Source organism: Ovis aries, chromosome 2 (assembly GCF_016772045.2).
Source record: "Ovis aries strain OAR_USU_Benz2616 breed Rambouillet chromosome 2, ARS-UI_Ramb_v3.0, whole genome shotgun sequence".
In the NCBI taxonomy this organism is placed as follows: Eukaryota; Metazoa; Chordata; class Mammalia; order Artiodactyla; family Bovidae; genus Ovis; species Ovis aries.
The window spans coordinates 68,870,719-68,895,032 of NC_056055.1; the positions used below are offsets into that span (position 1 = coordinate 68,870,719).

General features: G+C 40.8%; 1 protein-coding gene across 15 annotated transcripts in view; it reads left to right on the forward strand.

Annotated features, from left to right (window-relative positions):
- Positions 1 to 24,314, forward strand: part of KANK1 (KN motif and ankyrin repeat domains 1) — a 216,009-nt gene that overhangs the window by 20,660 nt on the left and 171,035 nt on the right. For 4 of the 15 annotated variants that reach the window (XM_060410917.1, XM_060410916.1, XM_042243388.2 and 1 more), the window contains exon 1: positions 16,600 to 16,716. The exons of the other annotated variants lie outside the window; for them this stretch is intronic. The gene's annotated coding sequence lies outside the window, so the exon portion shown is untranslated. Of the gene's footprint in view, positions 1 to 16,599; positions 16,717 to 24,314 lie in introns of those variants that run through there. 15 annotated transcript variants of the gene reach the window in all.

Here is a 24,314-nt window from a genome sequence, read left to right on the forward strand (position 1 = left end):
ACACTGTTTCCACTGTTTTCCCATCTATTTCCCATGAAATGATGGGGCCAGATGCCATGATCTTCGTTTTCTGAATGTTGAGCTTTAAGCAAACTTTTTCACTCTCCTCTTTCACTTTCATCAAGAGGCTTTTTAGTTCCTCTTCACTTTCTGCCATAAGGGTGGTGTCATCTGCATATCTGAGGTTATTGATATTTCTCCCGGCAATCTTGATTCCAGCTTGTGCTTCTTCCACCCCAGCGTTTCTCATGATGTACTCTGCACAGAAATTAAATAAGCAGGGTGACAATATACAGCCTTGATGTACTCCTTTTCCTATTAGGAACCAGTCTGTTGTTCCATGTCCAGTTCTAACTGTTGCCTCCTGACCTGCATATAGGTTCCTCAAGAGGCAGGTCAGGTGATCTAGTATTCCCATCTCTTTAAGAATTTTCCACAGTGTATTGTGATCCCCACAGTCAAAGATTTTGGCATAGTCAAGAAAGCAGAAATAGATGTTTTTCTGGAACTCTCTTGCCTTTTTGATGATCCAGCGGATGTTGGCAATTTGATCTCTTTCCTCTGCCTTTTCTAAAACCAGCTTGAACATCTGGAATTTCACGGTTCACATACTGCTGAAGCCTGGCTTGGAACTTTGAGCATTAGGGTGTCCAAAGCCATAGGCCTAAATGTCTTCCTAGAACTTCAGTTTTGCTTGAAAGTTTTAGAGAAACGTCTTTTCAGTTTGAGCAAGTTCTGTCACAAAGATGCTTTAAAAAATCTGCAAAACATCACATTCATGAGTTGGTCAAATCTGAGTTAATAATTCTAGTAAATGTTGTACTTTTATTTAAGCAGGCATGTGGTGATGTTAGCCACGTGATCTAGGAGTGTAAGCCTCAAGGCTTGTGCCAATTTCTCTGCTCCTGTGGCTGCTAATTAAGCATTAGAACTGAAAATGGGAATTTTGCAGTGACTCTTTTAGTAACCACACAGTGGTTTTCATATATAATTTTTAAAATTTGTGTATTTATTTTCGGCTGTGTCAGGTCTTCGCTGCTGTGTGGGCTTTTCTCTAGTTGCATTTTCATTGTGGTGCAGGGGCTTCTCATTGTGGTGGCTTCTCTTGCTGCAGAGCACGAGCTCTAGGGTACATAGTTTTCAGTAACTGAGGCAGGTGAACTCAGTAGTTATGGCTCCCAGGCTCCAAAGCACAAGCTCAATAGTTGAGGCACATGGGCTTAGTTGCTCTGAGACATATGGGCTCTTCCTGGATCAGGGATCAAACCTGTGTCTCCTGCATTGGCAGGCAGATTCTTTACCACTGATCCACTGGGAAAGCCCACAACTGGTGTTTTTGTTTTTTTCAACAAATTGAGTTTGTCACTCAGAGGATCAGTTGTTTCTATTTATTTAAAAAATCTGATTACCTAAAGCCATTGTTTCTTACAAATCAGTTCAGTTTCCTGTTCAAGTTGCTTTTAATCAAGTCTTGCATTCAAACCCACACACATCCTTAACTTCACCTCTCATAAGAATGAGGTAATGGAAATCACAAGAGTACTGGGAACACCTTCACAGAGTGTATCCATCTGACATTGTGTCTGAGGCATTCTCCTAATGAATGGGTCAACCAGGGGATGCCCATGTCCCCAACCCACAGGTTGGAGTTGGTGGACAGAAGCAGCGCCAGTCACCTAAAAACCATAGGTTGTTTTTAGATGGTATTTGACATGTGGATTTTATTACATTGGTAATGCAGATTAGCCCATCATTGAGTCTCATGTGTTTTGAAAATACAAAACATGAATACTGGCTCTATGAAAAATGTCAATGTTTTGTATGTTTGTGTGTATATACTTTAAAAAGTTGAATTACCCTGTAAGGTCTGTAAATGAAAATAGAAGCCCCTCTGCCCTACTTTTCTCCCCTGATTCCTTCTCCTTACAGAAAACTACTTAGAAATCTGTTTTTCTCCTAATGTTGTTGAAAATGGTGATACTTGTGACTGTGAAAATGGCAATATTTTGAGAAAATATGCTTGTTCTGTCATTTCTTGATTTTTTAAAATCTGAATTTGGGTATTGTCTCCTGTCTTCATACTGTGGAAGATGAGACTGTAACTCATAACATCTCCCATACAGTCTTTTCTAAAATCCTCCTAATGTACACCTAGTTGCTTAATTTGATTAATATATAACATTTAGATTATAGTGACTGTGAAAATCGTTCATAACTAAGATGTGTCATTCAAATGACATTTCTTTCCTCAAATACATCTTTTTCTCACCCAGAGTTAAGAATGGTTAGATTTATGTACCTCTCACTGATTCACACCCAGATTGAAGCCCAACCTTCTTCTTTATGTTTAAAGACTGCAGGATAGCTGTCTGATCCTTTCCTTCTGAAGGCATTCCTTATGAAGTGTGCCTATCAGCCCTGAGATGCCCCTTATTTCTATTTCCTGGATCCCATGATGTGTCCTTTCCTTGTGGTGTCTCTTGGTCTCTTCTCTTGGTGGAGTGCATTAGCTAGGAGCTTCTGAGAAGATTTACATGGGAGATACATTTTCATGAAATTTGGCATGTCTAAGTCATACCACCCAACTCCCACACTCTTGATAGTTTAGCTAAATGTACTTTTCTGGTTTGGAAATCTTTTTCCTTCACAACTGACAAGATTTCTTGCAAAAATTCCAGCCTTTTATGAAAGCTGGAACTTTTCCCTCTCTTCTCTTTGAAAGCTTTTAGTGTCTTTTATGGGCTTCACTTGAGGCTTCCCTGGTAGCTCAGAGGTTAAAGCATCTGCCTGCAATGCCAGAGACCTAAGTTCAATCCCTGGGTCAGGAAGATCCCCTGGAGAAGGAAACGGCAACCCACTCCAGTATTCTTGCCTGGAGAATCCCATGGACCGAGGAGCCTGGTGGGCTACAGCCCACGGGGTCACAAAGAGTTGAACACAACTGAGCGACTTCACTTTTCACTTGTGGCTCAGCTGGTTGTCCCAGGTAGTCTCACTGATCTATTTTCATTAAATTTTGTGGACACAGAGTTGCCTTCCCAATCTAGAAACTTATGTTTTTCAGTTATTGGAAAATGTCTTGAATTATCTTTGATAACTTTTTCTCTTGATTGAATTTCTAATTTCTCTTGATTAAATATTGATCTTCTGGAGCAGTCCTCTCAATTTTCTTACCTTTTTCTCCTAGATCTTTGTCTATTTTTTTTTTTCAATGTTGGGTTGAATTCTTTAGCTTTCGTTATGACCACTGTGTTGAATTAAAAAGTAATTTTCAAGTGGATAATGCATGACTCAAATTTAAAGGAGCGTGTGTGTGTGCTGTTGTTTAGTCATATCTAACTTTTTGTGACCCCATGGACTATATATAGCCCACCAGGCTGCTCATAAAAGAGCAAAGTGAAAAGCCTCCCAGTTCCTGCCCCTGGCCACCACATTCCCTCCTCAGAGACAGTCAGTGCCATTCCTTTCAGAAATACTCTGTCTGTATATAAAATCGAATATGGGTTTATTCTCATACTTTCTCCCCTTTTAAAGTCACAAATGATACCACACTTTACATTTTGTTATGCACCTTCTTTTTTCATATAATCATGCCTTGAGATTCCGTGGTGTAGGTACAGTTTCTCCTATATTTTTATAGTTTTAAACACAACAGCATAGTATTTCTTTTTACAGACACTCTGTGCTTTGTTGACTGTCTTTCCTATTGATTTTGCTGTTTGTAACAATGGTGCAGAGGTAATTTTTCACAAACATTGTTTTGTTCACATGTGACAAATTCTGAATATGGAATTAGTGAAAGGATTTGTGGTGGCACAGGGGTAAAGAGACACAGAAGTGCCAGAGACACAGGAGACACAAGTTCAATCCCTGGGTTGGGAAGGTCCCCTGGAGAAGGAAATGGCAACCCACTCCAGCATTCTTGCCTGGAACATTCCATGAACAGAGGAGCCTAACTGACTACAATCCATGGGGTTGCAAAGCGTTGGATGACGACTGAGCATGCACACACATAATTGTGATAAATATTGCCCCAAACAAATGTCTTCCATAAAAATTGTGCTACTATGTATAATTATCACCAGCAAGGTATGTATAATTATCACCAGCAAGGTATGAAAGTACCTTTTTCCACATCTGTGCCAACATATTATGTTATGAAACTACTTAATCTCTGGCAGTTTGATAAGTGAAAAATGATATTTCATGTGGTTTTAATGTGCCTTTGTCTTAAGAGTTGAATATCTTTTTGAGTCTATAACAGCCATTTGTATTTACCTTTCTGTGAACTGTTTTATCCTTTGCTATTGGGCTGTTAGTTTTCAAGTTGTGACACTTTATTTATAAAGGAAATAGGACCTTTTTTGGTAATAAGAATTGGAGTTGTTCCCAGTTTATTATTCATTTTTTGGACTTGGATTATGTTGCATTTCTTCAGGTAGGTGAATTTACCAACTGCTTGTTTTAAAGCCTTTGAATTGAATGCCATAAAGGGGAAAAAGTCTTCTCCAGTCTAAAATATATATTTTTGTATGTTTTATAAAATATATGTTTATATAATATATATTTTTCTGTATTTTATAAAATATATATTTTTATATATTCTACCTGGGTTTTTCCTAGTACTTCTGTGGTTTCCATTTTTATAATTAAATTATTAATCCATCTTAAATTTATTTTAGGAAGTAGGGATGTCTAGTTTACCTTTTTCAGATAGCTGTTGGTTTTCCCAGTATTTATTAATAATTCATTTTTCTTTCTCTTTGTTTGATTGCAAATGCTACCTACCTTTACAATATACAAAATCCCATATGCTTTTGTGTCTGTTTCTGTTCTATTGCTCTGTTGAGCTATTCATATTTTATTTGTAACATTATTCTAATTGTTAAAAGTTTTCCAACATATTTTTGTATTAGGGAAGATTAAATTTTTATTTTTATTTTATTGTTGATGTTAATCATCAATTTTGCACTAATGCTTGAATTATGTAAATTTTAAAGGAAACCAATCAGAATTTTATATAGTGTAAAAAGTAGGCCACCCTAGGTAAAGTCATAGTTTTCTAACTCAAAGCTTGCTTTCTTTTTTCCAATGAGGAGGAAGCAAGATGCCAAAACAAGGGTAAGAGGTACTTAATTATTCACCTTTGGCATCAAAACTGGCTTACACGTCAGAATATTTAGCCTTGAGGGAGAGAAAAAAAGTGATTACATAGGTCAACAATTGCACAGCAAAACTCAGCTTTGAGAGTTGAAGAGACTTGATTGTGGGAACACTAAGTCATTTGAGATGAGCTTAGTTCATTCTCAGGTGATGAAAATACATGATCAGTAGTCAGCTGTAGTGCAAGTCACATTGGTGATTTTCCTTCAGTGAAAAGCCTTTATCCATCTGAGATGAGAAAAGAGACTCAGTGAACCGGAGACCGTTTCATTCTGAACCATGACAGCCTTTTGGCACCTCTCCTCAGTGTTGCTCCGAATAGACTGTAAAATGGAAAAAACAGTTGCCACTTCTCTGGGTGTGTCTGTGTGAGCCAGACTGTTGCCATATTAATATTGTGACAGCGAGAAAGAAGAGAACTTGTTTAGGTGGCCACCTGAGCTGTAGTGCATACTCATGAGTAAAGCATTTCAGAAACTGTTTTAATGAGTTTAAAACATTAATTGACTATGGGTGCAAGCACAGATATATAATGGAGTAGACTTGTCTTAGCTCAGACTGCTGTAACAAAATACTGTAGACTGAGTTACTTAAGAGACATTGTCACAGTTCTGAAAGGTGGGGGGGGGTCCAACCAAGGTGCCTCATGGTTGGGTTCTGGTGAGAGCCCACTTTCTGGCTTGTGGAAGGCTCTGTTCTTGCAGTGTCCTCTTGTGTGGAAGGAGGAAGGGCTCTGGCCTCTTCCGCTTCTTGCAGGGACACTAATCCCATCATGATGCTCCCCCTCAGGACTGCATCTAAACCTAATTACTCTCAGAGGCCCCTCCTCCAGATACAATCACACTGGAGAGTAGGGCTTCAGCGTGTGAGTCTGGAGGGTACACAGATGTTTAGTCTATAACAGGACTGTAAAATGATGAGTGAGCTGTTCTGAGCCCCTGTGGTCAGTCTTCTCCTCAGAGGACTCTCAGGAAACTTTGGCTTCATTTAGACATTACAGTGTATACAGATTGAACAGTAATTTGAGAGTGTTCCTCTCCCTTTAGGAACTCTGGACCTAAAACTTGGGTTTAAAATCTTCCCTGTAATGCCTGGAGTGGGCCCAGGGTCTTTCAGAGGTTTGTTTTAAAAGGTGCTGCTGTGGCCTCATTTCCCTTTATAAGTGAGAAATTTCAAAAACGAAGCAGTCACTTGAATGCTAGCATACATCTTCCTGTTTGTTTTATGCTTTTTAATATCATTTTAAAGTGTACAATCCAGTGGTATTACGTATATGCACATGGCTGTGCAGCCGTCACCAGCATCCATCTCCAGAGTATTTTCATCTTCCCAAACAGAAACTCTGTGCCCACTAAATACTAACTCCTTAATTCCCCTCCCCTCCCCCGACCACAACTATGCTACTTTCCAGTTGTTTTATTTTATGTTTAGATATATAGCTGATACTCAGAAGCTAAACATTTCTTATTTGAAAGTCTTCACCAAGCTACTCGGCTTGAGCATACAATTTGCTGGTTAAGCCTGTGATTAAAATTCACTCTTAATCACTGGTTTTAAAACATGTTGGAAATGGGTAAAACTGCTTGAGTTTATTATGAAAAAATACACTTGCAGTTTTCTAGAGTAGATCAGAGATTTCCTTACCCATGGTAGCATCTCGGTCAACTGTGCATATTGTTTCTCTTAGCCAGGAAACAAAACTGGCCATTGTGGTTATGATAAAGCTTGTGTACAGAGCTGTAGGAGGGAGCAGGAAGGTAGCTGTGATCAGAGACCCTAGGTAACTTTCTGAAGATGGTGGAGTGTCTGGCACTGTGTGGTTGCTGGTCAGAACGTTTTGGAATTGGATTTTGTCCTGCAGTGATGGTAGCTCTTTGACAGGAAAGGCACTTGTGAATATTTGCATTGCTTTGAAGCCAGTGCCAAGAAGCTACTGTGACTGATGGCCAGTCAGACGCAAAGGAGGGTATGTGAGGTTTTCATAACACAGGAACAAAGATTGTTGAAAAAGGAGATAATAATGAATATTGTCAGTAAAATTCATTGAACCTGCAGGGCAGTTTGGACGAATCATAGCTGTTTTAAGAATCTGCTGCTCATAATGGTGTATTATAGACGTTAATCCTGAGTTAAGAGCATGAATTTGGGATCAGAGTTTAGGTCTGTGGATTTGTGACTTGGGCGTGTTGTTTAACCTTTCCAAGTTTCTCCTTTCTCAGTTTGTTCATCTGAAAAATGGACGTGGAGACAGTTACTAGGATCTTTGTAAGGAACAGATGGGATAATGCATAGGCATTTAAAGTGTTATATGAAACCTCTTATGCCCCTGAAAGAAACATATAAAATGGAAAATATATATACATATATATTTTTATCTTCAAAATACTTGATCTTCCAATCTGAGTTATTTGACTTATTTGAATCCCAAATAGTTTTTCCTTGATCATGTTTGGATGTCTGGACTATCCTGATTGAAGGCGAACACTGCCTAGTGAGAAGTCAGGGATAACAGAGGCTGGTTTTTGGCACAGTCGATCCAAACCAGGTTGTCATTCCTAGTTCCTGATGAACTAAGTGAGGCAGATGCAAAGGTCATGTGAACTTGGAACAGTTCCTACCCATTATGTTGTTTTGCTCTTCAAAAAGTCGTCTGGAATTTGTTTTCAGTGGCTAAGTTCATTATCTAACTGTCTCCAAGCCATGCCTCCTGTCTCCAGGCTTGCGAAAAGCAAAACAAAGTCACTGTGTGCCCACGTCAGACTTTTAGGAGGCTCTGGAGATTGGCTGACACTCCCAGTGCTCACAGATTTGGGTTCACAGAAGGAGAGGGATATGTCGCCCAGTCCCTTTCCCACTCTTTTTTTACCCACAAGGTTCAGGAGAGATGTGCAGCATGGGGAGCAGAGAAAGGGGGCACAAAAAGACCCAGCCCTGTTGTCAGTTGCACCCAGATGATCCATCCGCCTGATAGCTGCCTGTTTGGGTTTACTGGGAAAGGGCCTGAATAATCATAGTGGGAGTATGAAGAATGAGCCTTTAGAGCTACCCAACTGGTGGAAATTCAGAAAATGTAATGTAGAAATGTATGTTTCTCCAGCTTGTAAATCGCAAACAATGGGCTTGTTGGAAGAACTTTTGAAGCTGTTTGTTCTTCTTTTTGAAAGCATTATTGTGTTCAGTGGGTACATGTGCTTCGGTCATAAAATTGTGTGCCTTAATTACATTGCCAGGGAGGCTGTGAATTTTACTGCCAACAAGGTAGTGTAAGATGTGATGTCTTCTCAACAGGCACCAGGAGATTTTTTTTGAGAAAAAGAAAGGTGGAAAATGCCACTCTTAGGCAGAAAATGCTGACTGTGTTGGCAGATGTATATATTCTATCTTATAAACATACTAGTGGAGAATGATTAGTTCTTTGCCAGCTGGTTCTGTCATAATCATTCCTAAGGTGAATCCCCCCCCGCCGCCCCACCTTAGTTATGCAGTAGCCTGCTGGCAGACATTCAACTGTTGACTGTTAATCTTGGGGAATGAACTACTGTAATTTACCATCAAGGGTACAGAGACAGAAAGAGATATTCAAATGCTTTTAGGGCCTCTTTTCTTCCCAGTGATGTCTTGTCCCAGAAACTTTATGAAAGCTCCAAAACTAAACAACAAAACAAGCAAAATTTACAATAGGAAAAAAAGCTTTCCTCAGTAGAAAATTCTATGAGTTTCTATAAAATTTTGCTTTGTCTTACCCCTATATGAATAACTGTGGTCTTTAAAATTTTGTTATGTTTTATAATTTCATGGATGAAGAGGGGAGGCTGAGGTAGGAAGCCAGGCAGGAGAATTAAAAATGATGCCTTTCTTTAAGGGTGCCTCTTTCACCCGCTCCTGCTCGCTTCTCGACCGTGGGACCCAGCAGCATCACTTCCTGTCCAAGTTGGCACTGGCGATGGCACAGTATCTCTGCCCAGTGTTCTCAGACTGCAGCTGGCAAGTTTCCAGTAACAGAGTCACCAGCAGGAACAACTCAACCTCCTTTCTGTCTTTCTCTGCTTCCTTGGGCAGCTTCCCCAGCCTTCAGTCCATCTGTCCCTTGCTTTTTGGAATAGCCCTATTGAGTCCTCAAACCTTGCCTTTGATTTATAGGAGCAGTGGCTTCCTGAGCATCCATGTTTGCCTCTGTTTTCTTCTTTCATGCTTAGGCTGTAAGTATTCTCTAGGGAAGACTTTTCTGTGGGAGAAAGGAAGGATATATTCCTGTCCAGTTGTTTTTCCCTCTAGACGGGGTCAGAAAAATGGCTCACACTTTGGAGTGCCTACTCTGCACTCAGCACCACACCAAGGACTTTCTGTGCATGACCTCATTTAATCCCCAGAACAGTCCTGCGAGATGGGTGCTAGCATTATCACTGCATGCAAGTCAGAGGGGTCGTTTGCCCCAGGTCACATGGCTGGGATGTAGCAGCGTTCCAAGGACAGTGGCCTTGTGCGTTGCAGAGTGAAACGGTCTGTCAAGTGAAGCTGCTGGGTGGCAGAGGTGTCCCCAGTTTGTCAGGGGCCTCCCCCGATCTGGGTCTTCACTTTCTGAGACCACAGTAGGCAGTATGGTATATGGTAGTGTTCGTGATTTCCTCTGCTCTTGACCATTTAGGTATATCTCTCTAAGGTGATTTATGCTTTCTCTTCTACGGTCTTCACTTCCTTCTGAGTCCTTCTTAGCAATCATTAACAAACATCTAAATGTCCACAAACAGGTCTGTCTAAGGCAATCTAGACTTTCTCTACCATCCTCTCCAGAAGCCTTCCAGGCTCCACTCACTGCTCAAATCTAAAGCTACTTCCACATTTCTAGATCTGTTCTAGTAGCACCCCACTTCCAGGTACCAAAGTCTGTATTCATTTTTCTAACCTTGCTGTAACAAAATCCACAAGTTTAGTGTGTAAAACAACACCAGTGTATTATCTTACAGTTCTGTAGGTCATAAGGCCGACACAGGTCTCACTAAAATCACACCAGCGGGTGGGCAGGACTAGTTCTGGGAGAGAATCTGTTGTTTCCATCTTCTTGAGGCCACCTGTGTTCTTCAGCTCATGACCCCCTTCCTCCATCTTCAGAGCCACATCAGTGAGTCGCATCCCTTTCATGCTTCGAGTTTTTCCTGCTGCTACTTCTCTCTCTCTCTGACCATAGTCAGAAAAGGCTCTCTGCTTTCAGGGATTCATGCTTACACTGGACCCATGTGGATAACCCAAGGACGTCTCCTATCCTCAAAGGTCCTTCACTGTAATCACATCTTCAAAGTCCTTTTTTGCCATATAACGTATCATAGAGAGTCATAGATCTGGGAGTGAGGACTTGGACATCTTTGTGTCTGGGGATTGATTATCCTGCCTACTATAGAAGGCACAGTATGAACAGATTACACAGTTAACTCTGGTCTTAGTTTGCAGCCAGCATTCCTATAGGTCAAGCATGTGGTTTTTAATACAACAAATATTTTATTCAGGGCTCATGAATTCCATCTGGCTGGCAGCATGTACCTTGCAGGACAGGTTTGAGATGAGCAAAAGCTGTTGGAAGACTGGAAGCTTCCCCCTTTCCTCTTTTAGTAAAAAGGAGGGATAGAAGCAGGGAGACCACTTGAGTTTTTACTGTCTTCCTTATTGTGAAATTAAGAACTAAAACTAAAACAATAACAACAGAAAAGGCTTTCATAATGGAAATACTAGTGCTCATATATAAAATAGACCCATGTCTTAATAGGCTCTTTCTTCTTTGAAGACAGAGCTCAGCTGCATTGTACTTTGAACCTCTAATCTTCCATGAGAAAATTGGACCCCTCAGAGGCACTTGGTGTGTTTCTGAGCAGGGTCTGCTTGGGTGGATGGGAGGCCCCCTCTCTGCTTGCCACCTGGAATTTGATGCCACTTCCCCTCTGACAGCTGCTTAGCCTCTAGGGCACTCACAAGTTAAATCTTGTCTCAGGAAATAATTTGCTTGAAGATCAAAGGATAGATAGGATAAATTAATTTTTCAACAAACCATAGGTCTGAGAGAATGTAAACATTGTCTCAAGTGCTACTAATGTCCTTTATAAAGGAGTAATTTGAGGGGGATTCTTTTTTTTTTTTTTTCCTTAAGATAGTTCTGCATTTGGTTGGCTTGTGCCTTACTATGTTAAAAAAGACTTGCATTTAATGCAGAGAAGGCCCTGAAGCAGCCAGTTATTTCTATGGATTTCAACACCTATCTCACTTAGAGCAATGGTTTTCAAGCAGTATGGCGGGGTGGGGTGAATTTACGCCATAGTGGGCACTTGGCAATGTCTGGAGAAGTTTTTTATTCTAATGATTCAGGGGAATCAAGTGGGTAGAGGCCAGGGATGCTCCTAACACCCTACAATGTACAGAACAGCTCCCACTACAGTTACTCAACCCACAATGTCAGTAGTGCTGAGCCTTGAGAGACCTTAGAGGGATTGTTTTCTATTTTTCACTTTTGGCTGTGTCTTTAACACATAGACAGTCTCTGTGAGGTTTTAACACCTTGCCCTTAATAGGCCCATCTATGGAGTGGATTTCTTCCTGCCACCCTTAATGTATTCATCTTTTTTTTTGTCTCAGAGCAGAGCTATTGAGAGCAGTGTTTGCCAGGTAGTGGCAAAGCCTGCATGATGTAGAGAGTGGAAAGAACACAAGCCCTGGACTTCTCAGCCTGTGCTTTTCCACCTATAAAATAGAGGTAACAGTAGTACCCAATTTAGAGTTTCTGAATTTAAGAAAGATGGTGTTATGACATGTTTGGCATGTAATACCTGCTCGATAGATGTGTTCTTTTCCTAGGCAACTTAGCAGGAGGCCATGTTCAAAGTCCAAGGAGCCTAGGACCTCTCTCTTTTTTTAAGTTGCATATTTAAGAGTGACACAAATTCTTAAGTATTCTGTATTGTTCTCAGCTCTCTGGGAAGGAGGAGAGCTTAAAGCTTTTCAGTAAAGGTTACTCCATGATTGACAAAAGAGTCTGAAAAGTATCTAAGAGGCATGTTTTGCCTCAGACTGCTGCTGCTGCTGCTGCTAAGTCGCTTCAGTCGTGTCCGACTCTGTGCGACCCCATAGATGGCAGCCCACCGGGCTCCTCCGTCCCCGGGATTTTCCAGGCAAGAACACTGGAGTGAGTTGCCATTGCCTTCTCCAGTGCATGAAAGTGAAAAGTGAAAGTGAAGTCTCTCAGTTGTGTCCGACTCTCAGCGATCCCATGAACTGTAGCCCACCAGGCTCCTCCATCCGTGGGATTTTCCAGGCAAGAGTACTGGAGTGGGGTGCCATTGCCTTCTCCGTTGCCTCAGACTACACCTGTTTAAAAAACTAAACTGACAGAAAGTAGTTTGAGTTGAAACATTGCTGACTGACTTATAGATACCTGTAAAGGTTCCTTTTCAAACAGGTGGATTTCTGCCATCAGTTGCCATTTGATAAAAGCTACTTCTTGCCTTGGAAGAAAAGTTATGACCAACCTAGATAGTATATTCACAAGCAGAGACATTACTTTGCCGACTAAGGTCCATCTAGTCAAGGCTATGGTTTTTCCAGTAGTCATGTATGGACGTGAGTTGGACTGTGAAGAAGGCTGAGCACCGAAGAATTGATGCTTTTGAACTGTGGTGTTGGAGAAGACTCTTGAGAGTCCCTTGGACTGCAAGGAGATCCAACCAGTCCATTCTGAAGGAGATCAGCCCTGGGATTTCTTTGGAAGGAAAGATGCTAAAGCTGAAACTCCAGTACTTTGGCCACCTCATGTGAAGAGTAGACTCATTGGAAAAGACTTTGATGCTGGGAGGGATTGGGGGCAGAAGAAGGGGATGACAGAGGATGAGATGGCTGGATGGTATAACGGACTCGATGGACATGAGTCTGAGTGAACTCTGGGAATTGGTGATGGACAGGGAGGCCTGGTGTGCTGCGATTCATGGGGTCGCAAAGAGTCGGACACGACTGAGCGATTGAACTGAACTGAACTTCTTGCTTAGTTACTTATTTTGAGAGTCAGCTTAGAACATAGGGTTTGGAGTCAGATTTAAGAGAATTCTGTCTTTTCTGATCACAGTCTCAGCTCTCCCATTCGTAAAGTGGGAATAATACTGCTTCTCTCAGAAGATGGCCATAAGAATCATATGAAAGCATGTTTGTAAGACATCTAACTTCCTAAGTGGGGCTTCCCTGGTGGCCCAGATGGTAAAGATCCCCAGGAGAAGGGAATGGCTACCCACTCCAGTATTCTTGCCTCGAGAATTCCATGGATGGAGGATCTTGGCCGGCTACAATCCACGGGGTCATGATAGATTTGGACATGACTGAACAACTAACACTTTCACTTTGACTTCATAAATGATATGTAAAGGTTATTGGTTGAAAATTTTCCAATTTTAAAATGTCACATATGTAAATGTTGTGGGAGTTAACAAGAAGTAAAATTTTACCCAACCTATTTATTAGTATTTCTGTCCAGTTGTGTATTCGAGATGGAGAAGGCAATGGCAGCCCATTCCAGTACTCTTACCTGGAAAATCCCATGGACGGAGGAGCCTGGTAGGCTGCAGTCCATGGGGTCACTAGGAGTCGAACATGACTGAGCAACTTCACTTTCACTTGTCACTTCCATGCATTGGAGAAGGAAATGGCGACCCACTCCAGTGTTCTTGCCTGGAGAATCCCAGGGACAGGGGAGCCTGATGGGCTGCCATTTATGGGGTCGCACAGAGTCGGACACAGCTGAAGTGACTTAGCAGCAGCAGCAGCAGTGTATTTGAGAAAGTTGAACTCGCTGCTGCTTTTATGGAGGGAGAATCAACACAGTTCTCTGTGCCTTACAGTTCTCACACCACCAGACTAACTGTCCCATATCATGCTCTCAGTGCTACCAGAAACTAGCATGGGCCAGTTTATAACATCATATAGCCAGCTGATTTTACAGAGTTGGTGATGGTTGCAAAAGTTGACATTTCTTTAGTTAATTTCTATGCCTGTCAGTTTGCCCCTCACCACCTTCAAAATCTAAGTCCAAATCCTTCTCTCTAGAAGGAGGCTACTGACTCTCTCTGCTTCATCCTGATAATTTCTCCATTTCACATCTCTTAATCATCCATTTTTTCAAGCTGCCTTTATTAATTTGCATTTGTAGATCTATTGCTTCGTAAACAGAACATTTCATCTTATGCTGTTTGCCCACTTTGCTGTTTTTTTTTTTTCCCTTAAGGATTAGTTCCATTTCATATATGTGTGTTTATTACTATAGCTTCTGATACAGAGAGGGGCATTCTGTAGTTTTACTACTTATATTCACCTTTGATGATGAGTCATAACAGATTTGAGATTAGCAATTAACAGAGGGACCAGCCAATACTGTATGGGAGGAATAAGCAAGGTTGAAGCTGGTGAGTGGTGAAAAGAAGAGAAACAGCATGTTTAGTTGGGCAATCAGGCAAATAAGCAGAGTAAGTGCTCTGATAGGGGAAGTACAGGCTATTACAGGCACTTGAAACCAGAAACTTTAGTGGGACGTGGGGGTCACAGGAGTTTAAGTGGAAACCTGTTGGGTGAGGTGGGGTTAGCCAGGTGAAGTGGTGGATTTGGGCAAGAAGCTGTTCCAGCTAAAGGGGGAGAACATCCTGTATTTCAGAAGCAAAGTGAGTTTAGTTTGTGATTTCAGATTGGAGGGTACAGTTGAGTATGGGAGGGTGTGGCATGGGGAGACAGGTTGGAAAGGGCCTGGCAGACCACGTTAAGAAATTGAAATCTATCTCAAGAGTCGTAAGAAATTATTATAGAGTTTTAAGCTGTTGAATGACGTAACTAGAAGGACAGGTTGGAAAATTCCCTCCGGCTTGGGGGATGTGAGGATGGCCAGAGAACTGAGTTACCTACAGTGATACCCAGGTAGGAGAAGTCTTAGTCTGGGCAAGGGCAGGGGCCAAGGGGCGGGAGCAGGATGGGCAGAGTGGAGGTTTCAGAGGTGATTGGGGAGGAAGAGTGAAGTACAGTGCCCAGCCTTCTGAGAAAACCAGAAGGTGAGATGACTCCTAGGAGGTTTGTGCTGGAGGACAGTGAGTTTGGATTGAGTTCTGGGGTCTGTAGGACATCATAAGGGAGATGTCAGCTTAAATATGAATTTAAAGTTCAGGAAAAAGAGGAAGAGCACAGTGAGTTGCATTCTGTGAATCTCCCCCATGTGGATTGTCGTTGCAGCTGTGAGGTAATGACCACCGGGTTGGGTGGGGAGGGGAGGGCTGAGGGCTAAAGAAGGGCAGCCTGCAAAGGAGACTCAGGAGGGACGGTCAGGAAGGTCAGAGGAAGCCCTCAAGAGTGCAGTTCAAGGAAGGCATAGTTACTGGTGTCTGATCCTGTGGAGCCACGAGAAGTGGGTCGTGTCTGGTGGCTTTGGCAGCAGGAACAGTTTCAGAAGCTTGATGGCTGCTGGGCCCAGAGCAGAGAGGGTGGACGAGTGGGTGGGAAGTGAGAAAGGAGAAACAGCATGTGTCAGTACAGTGCTTCTGCTGGTATGGGTGGAGCCTTTGAGGCCTTTAGGAAAAACTGTGCCCCTGTGGGTGGAGGCAGTCCCGAGTGGGTGATGAGTGAGACTTCAGTTCCTATATTCCTAAATGTTGTGTGCCTTAGCTGGTGCCTGTGTTTAGTATGCAGACTGCACCCCTTGTGCATGGGGCCCTCGAAGACATTTTTGGTTGTTACAGTTGAACCTGGGGGGATGGGAGGGACTATCACCCAGTAGGCAGAGGCCAGGGATGCTGCTGTTTAGCACATTGTAGCTTTTCACCTGTTTTTTTTTTTTTTTTTCCTTTAGTCATTTTCACTACCCACCACCCACTCCCTAATAAATACTCTGATGGGAGGTAAACTTGTGTCCTAAATTCTGTTTCTGAGCACATTGTAAGACGTCTGTATTTTAATACCGTTGGTCAGGAAATTCTGTTTTGGCAACCCAGGGACAGATATAGCTTTAGCTAATCTAAAGTAGCCCATAATTCAGTGTCAGGTTGATAAGACTTTAATGCACAGTCAGTCAGCCCCTTGACTGTCAAGCTTGGAGAAAAGACAGGAAGTGTTTCTTGTCTTTAGAAGCAAGACTTGCTTCTGGCTTTGGGAAGAAAAGAGTACAAATGGTTCTCACCAGATAGGGTTGCAGCAGCTCTCCCAGTGTTTTGGGAACAAATCAAGTCATTATCTTGACGATGTCAAAACTGTGTTCCCAGACCAGTTGCCATCTGAAACATTTGGGACTGATGAGGAGAAGAATTAATTAGCAGCTCTCTCTCTTGGTGTCCTTTTTCAGCCTTCTCAGATTGCAGCCTGAGTCCCTCAGACATGTAGGCTGCTCATTTGATAATCTGTGTTTTACTCAGTACAAAAAGGTTGCTGGCTAAATGTTGTGAGCCCCTCTAACCTGAGGCTGCCAGTGTCCTGGGTCCAGTGAACAAGAAGATCTACTGTAACGTGTTGTCAATGGGAAAGCATTTGAATTCACAGAACAGCCTTGGGGAATCCTGGGTAAGTCTGATGAACTAAATTACCTTTTCTGTTTTCAGAAATATTTTACCCTGCAAAAGTGGGTGATTCTAAAGCCCTTGGAAGAATGGAAACACGCTTAATATTAAGTTTTGGCAAAGAGTGTGCAAGACAGTGAGAATATAAGGGTTAAGAACAGGAAACATCTTAAAATAGTGGTAGCAGAGGTGAATTAAAATGAACTGCCATGTTGAATGCAAGATATGTCTTGGTTGTAGACATGTTGCTTCTGAATTAATTATTATATGTAGAGGCTTATTTTAGGCCCCTCCCTGTAAAATTGATTTTTCGTATAATTTAAAAAGATAAGGCTAATGATACAAATTCTCTTACTGCATGGTGAGTACCATATACAAATAGTGAAGGTGAAGGTGAAGTCGCTCAGTCATATCGACTCTTTGCGACCCCGTGGACTGTAACCTACTAGGCTTCTCCATCCATGGGATTCTCCAGGCAAGAGTACTGGAGTGGATTGCCATTTCCTTCTCCAATACAAATGGTAAACCATGCTTTTCTTATATCTGCATTTATAGCCTAACGAAGTCTACAATACTGTGAAAGGGCAAAGTGGTGGTGGGGAGAAAGTGGGAAGTTATAGGCTAAAGAATATTGATGTAAATCTTATTTCCAATATGGCAAACTCTGATCATATAGTTAAGATTCACAGTTTGAAATCACTTCACATTTTTTTATTTTTCCCTAGTCAGAACTGTAGGAAATATTGAGAAACATTTATCCTATTTTTAAAGTTCTCCATAGTATGACTTAGCAGCAGCAGCAGCATACTATGAAATTCATAATCTATCTTCATAACTTTAATAGCATGTGGTTATGTATAGTTAAGAAAACTATTTCTCATGTATCTTTGATTTTGCCAAATTCTTTTATTAAGGTACTAAAAATTTGTTATGATAATTCCTTGAGAGAATTTTTTAAATACTTTCAGTTTTCTTGAGATATAATTGACACACAGCATTTTATATGTTTAAGATACATAGCATAATGATTTGACCTATGTAAATCATGAAATGATTATCTCAGTAAGGTTAGTGAACATCTGTCATCTCACATAGATACATTAAATAGGAAAAAAATAGGAAATAGGAAAAAAAAATGTCTATTTCCTCGTGATGAGAACTCTTAGGATTTACTCTGTTAACAGCTTTCATATATAATACACAGCAGAGTTAATTATATTTATCATGTTGTACATTACATCCCTCCTACTTATTTATCTTTTAACTGGAATTTCATACCTTTTGACTACCTTCATCCAACCTCCTCCCCACACACACCCCAACCCCCCACCCCGCCTCTGGTAGTCACAAGCCTGATCTCTTTTGGTGAATTTGTTTGATGTTGAAGTATAATTCACATGCTAGTTCCTGGTATACAACATAGTGACTTCACATTTCTTTACTTTTCAAAATGATCACCATATGTCTAATTATCTGTTACCATGCAAAGATATTATGATATTATATGCTATATTCCCTACACTGTACGTTTTATGCCTGTGACTCATTTATTTTGTAGCTGAAAGTATGTGCCTCTTAATCTCCCTCTCCACTACCTTCCTCTGGCAACCACATGTTTGTTCTCTGTATCTGTGACTCTTTTTGTTTAGTTAAGTTTGTTCATTTTTTTGTTTTTTAAATTCCACATATAAGTAAGATCATACAATTTTTGTCTTTCTCTGACTTATTGCATTTAGCATAATACCCTCTAAGTCCATCCCTCTTGTGGCAAATGGCAGGATTTCATTCTTTATTATGGTTGAGCAATATTCCATTGTATATATACATTCCACACCCTTTTTATCCATTCATCTATTGATGTGCACCTAGGTTGCTTCCATATCTTGGCAATGGTAAAATAATGCTGCAGTGAGCGTAGTGATGTATACATCTTTTCTATAGTGTTCTTATTTTCTTTGGATAAATATCCAAGAGTTGAATTGCTAGGTCATGTGGTATTTTTGTTTTTAAGGTTTTGAGGAATTAGTGTTTTCCATAGTGATTGGGCTGCACCAATTTACGTTTCCACTAATAATTCACAAGGATTCTTTTTACTCTACATCTTCTCCAACACATTATTTGTTGTCTCTTTGATAATAGTCATTCTGGCAGGTATGAGGTGATTTTGTGATTTTGATTTTCATTTCACTGATGATTAGTGTCGTTGACCATCTTTCCACATGTCTGTTGGGCAGCTGTATGTTTTCTTTTGAAAAAAAGGTCTGTCCAGAACTTCTGTCCATTTATCAGTTGGGTTCTTTTTTTTTTTGATGCCAAGTTTTTTGTATATTGTGGACATTAATCCCTTGTCAGATATATTCTTGACAAATATCTTCTCTCATTCAAGTAGGCTTTTCGTTTTATTGATAGTTTCCTTTACTAAGCAAAAGCTTTTTAGTTTCATGTAGTCCCATTTATTTATTTTCTTTCCCCCTCCTTGCCTAAGGAAATGTATCCAAACAAATACTGCTAAAACTGCAGTCAGAGAACAGATTGCCTACTTTTTCTTCTACAAATTTTGTGAGTTCAGATCTTACATGTAAGTCTTTAATCCATTTTGAGTTTATTTCTGTAAATGGTGGTAGGAGAAAGTAGTCCAGTTCTATTCCTTTGTAGGTAGCTGTCCAGTTCTGCCAACACCACTTATTGAAGAGGCTATCTTTTCCCCATTGTATATTCCTGGCTCCTTTGTTGTAGGTTAATTGCCCATATAAGTGTGGGCTCATTTCTGGGCTCTCTGTTCTGTAGCACTGATCTGTGTGTCTGTTTTTGTGTCAGTACCATATTGTTTTTGCTGACTATAGCTTTATAGTATATAGTTTTAAACCAGGGATTGTGATCTCTCCAGCTTTGTTCTTCTTAAGATGGTTTTGGCTCTTAGGGGTCTTTTATATTTCCTTGTAAAACTTAGAATTACTTGTACTGTGAAAAATGCTATTGGTATTTTGATGGAGGAAAATATTTTTATGGATAAATAATTAAGGAAAAGCAATTAAGATAACCCTTGTGTTAGTGTGTTAGTTGCTCAGTCGTGTCTGACTCTTTGTGATGCCGTGGACTGTAGCCCACCAGGCTCCTCTGTCCATGGAATTCTCCAGGCAGAGCGGGTTGCCATTCCCTTCTCCAGGGAATCTTCCCAACTCAGGGATTAAGCCCAGGTCCCCTGCATTGCAGGTGGATTCTTTACCATCTGAGCCACCAGGGAAGCCTAATACCTTCATAATATGAGTAGTCTTTCTACCATATTGTGAGCCTCAGTGAAAATGATTATTGGGGAAGTTTTTTTCAGTTCAGACATCCAGCAGAAGATTCTCTGGGAAAGAATGCCAGCTCCTTCTTTATGTTCAGTTCAGTTCAGTCGGTCAGTAGTGTACGACCCTTCACAACCCCATGGACCACAGCATGCCAGGCCTCCCTGTCCATCACCAACTGTCAGAGTCCACTCAAACTCATCTCTATTGAGTTGGTGATGCCATATAACCATCTCATCCTCTGTCGTTCCCTTCTCCTCCTGCCTTCAATCTTTCCCAGCATTAAGGTCTTTTCCAATGAGTCAGCTCTTTGCATCAGGTGGCCAAAGTATTGAAGTTTCAGCTTCAACATCAGTTCTTCCAATGAATACTCAGGACTGATCTCCTCTAGGATAGACTGGTTGGATCTCCTTGCAGTCCAAGGGACTCTCAGGAGTCTTCTCCAACACCACAGTTCAAAAGCATCAATTCTTTGGCCATCAGCTTTCTTTATATATAGTCCAACTCTCACATCCATACGTGACCACTGGAAAAACCATAGCCTTGACTAGACAGACCTTTGTTGGCAAAGTAATGTCTTTGCTTTTTAATATGCTGTCTCAGTTGGTCATAACTCCTTCCAAGGAGTAAATGTCTCTTAATTTCATGGCTGCAGTCACCATCTGCAGTGATTTTGGAGCCCAAAAAAATAAAGTCTGACACTGTTTCCCCATCTATTTTCCATGAAGTGATGGGACCGGATGTCATGACCTTAGTTTTCTGAATGTTGAACTTTAAGCAGATTTTTCGCTCTTCTCTTTCACTTTCATCAAGAGGCTCTTTAGTTCTTTTTCACTTTCTGCCATAGGGATGGTGTCATCTGCATATCTGAGGTTATTGACATTTCTCCCAGCAATCTTGATTCCAGCTTGTGCTTCCTCCAGCCCAGCGCTTCTCATGATGTACTCTACATAGAAGTTAAATAAGCAGGGTGACAATATACAGCCTTGATGTACTCCTTTTCCTATTTGGAACCAGTCTGTTATTCCATGTCCAGTTCTAACTGTTGCTTCCTGACCTGCATACAGATTTCTCAAGAGGCAGGTCAGGTGGTCTGTATTCCCATCTCTTTCAGAATTTTCCACAGTTTATTGTGATCCACACAGTCAAAGGCTTTGGCATAGTCAATAAAGCAGATCTCCTGGATCTCTTGCTTTTGCAGTGATCCGGAGGATGTTGGCAATTTGATCTCTGGTTCCTCTGCCTTTTCTAAAACCAGCTTGAACACCTGGAATTTCTCGGTTCACGTACTGCTGAAGCCTGGCTTGGAGAATTTTGAGCATTACTTTACTAGGATGTGAGATGAGTGCATTTGTGCAGTAGTTTAGCATTCTTTGGCATTGCTTTTCTTTGGGATTGGGATGAAAACTGACCTTTTCCAGTCCTGTGGCCACTGCTGAGTTTTCCAAATTTGCTGGCATATTGAGTGCAGCACTTCCACAGCATCATCTTTCAGGATTTGAAATAGCTCAACTGGAATTCCATCCCCTCCACTAGCTTTGTTAGTAGTGATGCTTCCTAAGGCCCATTTGACTTCACATTCCAACATGTCTGGCTCTAGATGAGTGATCACACCATTGTGATTATCTGTGTCGTGAAGATCTTTTTTGTACAGTTCTTCTGTGTATTCTTGCCACCTCTTCTTTATATCTTCTGCTTCTGTTAGGTCCATACCATTTCTGTCCTTTATTGAGCCCATCTTTGCATGAAATGTTCTCTTGGTATCTGTAATTTTCTTGAAGAAACCTTTAGTCTTTCCCATTCTATTGTTTTCCTCTATTTCTTTGCATTGATCACTGAGGAAGGCTTTCTTATCTCTCCTTACTGTTCTTTGGAACTCTGGATTCCAATGAGTATATCTTTCCTTTTCTCCTTTGCTTTTTGCTTCTCTTCTTTTCACAGCTATTTATAAGGCCTTCTCAGACAACCATTTTGCTCTTTTGCATTTCTTTTCCTTGGGGATGGTCTTGATCCCTGTCTCCTGTACAATGCCACGAATTTCCATCCATAGTTCATCAGACATTCTGTCTATCAGATCTAGTCCCTTAAATCTACTTCTCTCTTCCACTGTGTAATTGTAAGGGATTTGATTTAGGTCATACCTGAATGGTCTAGTGGTTTTCCCTACTTTCTTCAGTTTAAGTCTGAATTTGGCAATAAGGAGCTCATGATCTTTATGTTGTTTAGTTATTAACCCAGGAGTGCTTTCCAAAGCTTTGTCAATGATATATGGTGGATCCCTGACTTTGTGATCATTGCAGGTGAACTTGGTACTTCCTTGGCTGTTAAACCCTCAACAGCAGGTATAGATGCCTCTGTTTGCTTTCTGTGACAACTTTCATAATAAATTGCAAAGATATTTGCCAAGAATGTTTGAAAAGAAAAGTGAACAAATCTATATTTATCTTAACAGACAGATATTATGAGAAACAATCCAATAATGTATGAAGAAATTTTTATAAACAGATATCCCCCACCAATTAACTCACATGTATTTATATATATACATTTGCATAAAAATAAATATAATGGATATCCTAAAGTATTAACAGTGGTAAAATTTCTTTTGGCATTATAATTTGAAATTTCTTTCTGGTTGGGATTTTTTAAAGTTTCATAATGAACATTTTATATTTATACAATAAAAATAAATAAGAGGGAAGTTGAGTATGAATATATAAATGGTAGGGATTTCATAGTCTGGTTAAAAATGATACATTGCATGAAGTTATAGATAAGACTATATAAATTAATTGTATAAAATTTAGTTTTTTCATTTTAATTCCATCACTAATTCCAAAGATTTTTTTTTTCAAGATTTTTTGTATTTCTTCCATAGGACAGCAGAGAGGAACGAGGCATATGTGAATTTTGGGTGTTTTATCTTTTCTTCTGATTTTATTTCTTCTCTATTACTTTGATAGTTCGTCCAGGAGTGTTATTCCAAAACCTTATAGAGGGAGTGGAGAATGCCCCGTTAAAACTATTCTGCAAGATCTTCCCCCAATTTCCTGCAGTTGTGACTACAGGCCAGTTGCCTTCCTAACACCCCACTCAGTCCTGTGGGAAAAGAGTGCTTTACTGAGTACATAGTGATAACGCCTCATTCTGTGGCTGACTTAGTTCATTTAAAGTACTTCAGTTTATTAGTGAAGAAAATTGCCAAGAAGTTGTTTGTGGCAGAATTGAGCTAGCTTGATAGAGGAAAGCCCCACAGTGTTTCAAGGCAGGCTCTGCTTCATGTTTGTCCGTTTCTCATTCCTTTAGAATAAAAAACTGTTTTTCCTTCCTTTTCCTATTACCACTCAAACATCTGTTTCAGCACACAGCTTGAGATGGGCAGCATCCTGGCTTTCGCAAGCCCCAGGCTGCACTGTAGGGGTTTGACTTCTCCTTCTGCCCCAGCCACCTGGCTTGTTTCTTTCTTTCTTCTCCCTGTCCTCTGGGGCACAAGCTGCGGTGACTCTGTGACATAGGAACTCGGAAGTTGGTGAATAAATCCCCGAGCAGGTGGCTGCCTATTGTCTGTCTAAAGGAAGCGAACAGGGTTCTTCCTGGGGCTGCTTTCATCTTCTGATAGCTTCTAAAGGGCAGAACAATCCTTAATTGGAGTTGGTGATTGTATGCACAGAGTCCTGGGGTCAAGAGGTTCCCTAGGGAAAACCGCCTTGGTGGGCTTTGGTCTTTTCCCTCCACAATAACTGAGGCCTTTTGGAGCAAGGACTTGCTTTCTTTTTTTCTTTTTTGTGAATGACAGAAATTTATTTCACACAGTTCTGGAGGCTCTAGGTACAAGATCATGGTAGCAGATGATGGCCCTTTTCTGAGTTGTAGACTTGTCTCATTAGGATGTCTCCTACATATGCATGAGTTCCATTCTGAGAGTACCCTTGTAAGTCCAATTTGTTCATAAGTCCAACAAAGTTAGCCTTAGTACCCAACTAACACATTCGGCTATATGCTGCTGCTTTTACACGTTTCTGGACATCGTGGGCTTGAAATAAAGGTACTGTACTAATGTACTGTATACAGTACTGTGCAGTTAAGTACACAAAAGAAGGACTTGCTTTCTGATGTGGGCATGTCTGGTATGTCAGTGGTCTCAGTACCACTGGATTAGATGCAAATACTCAGAGTAACAATTGCCTATGGGGAGGAAAAACACAGTGCAGGTGGGATAAATAAGTCGATAATCCGTTGGTTGGTTCATCCAGAGGTTTGTAATCTGTAGTATCTTTTAGATATTGATAATTCTAAAGAGGAGCTCTGGTCT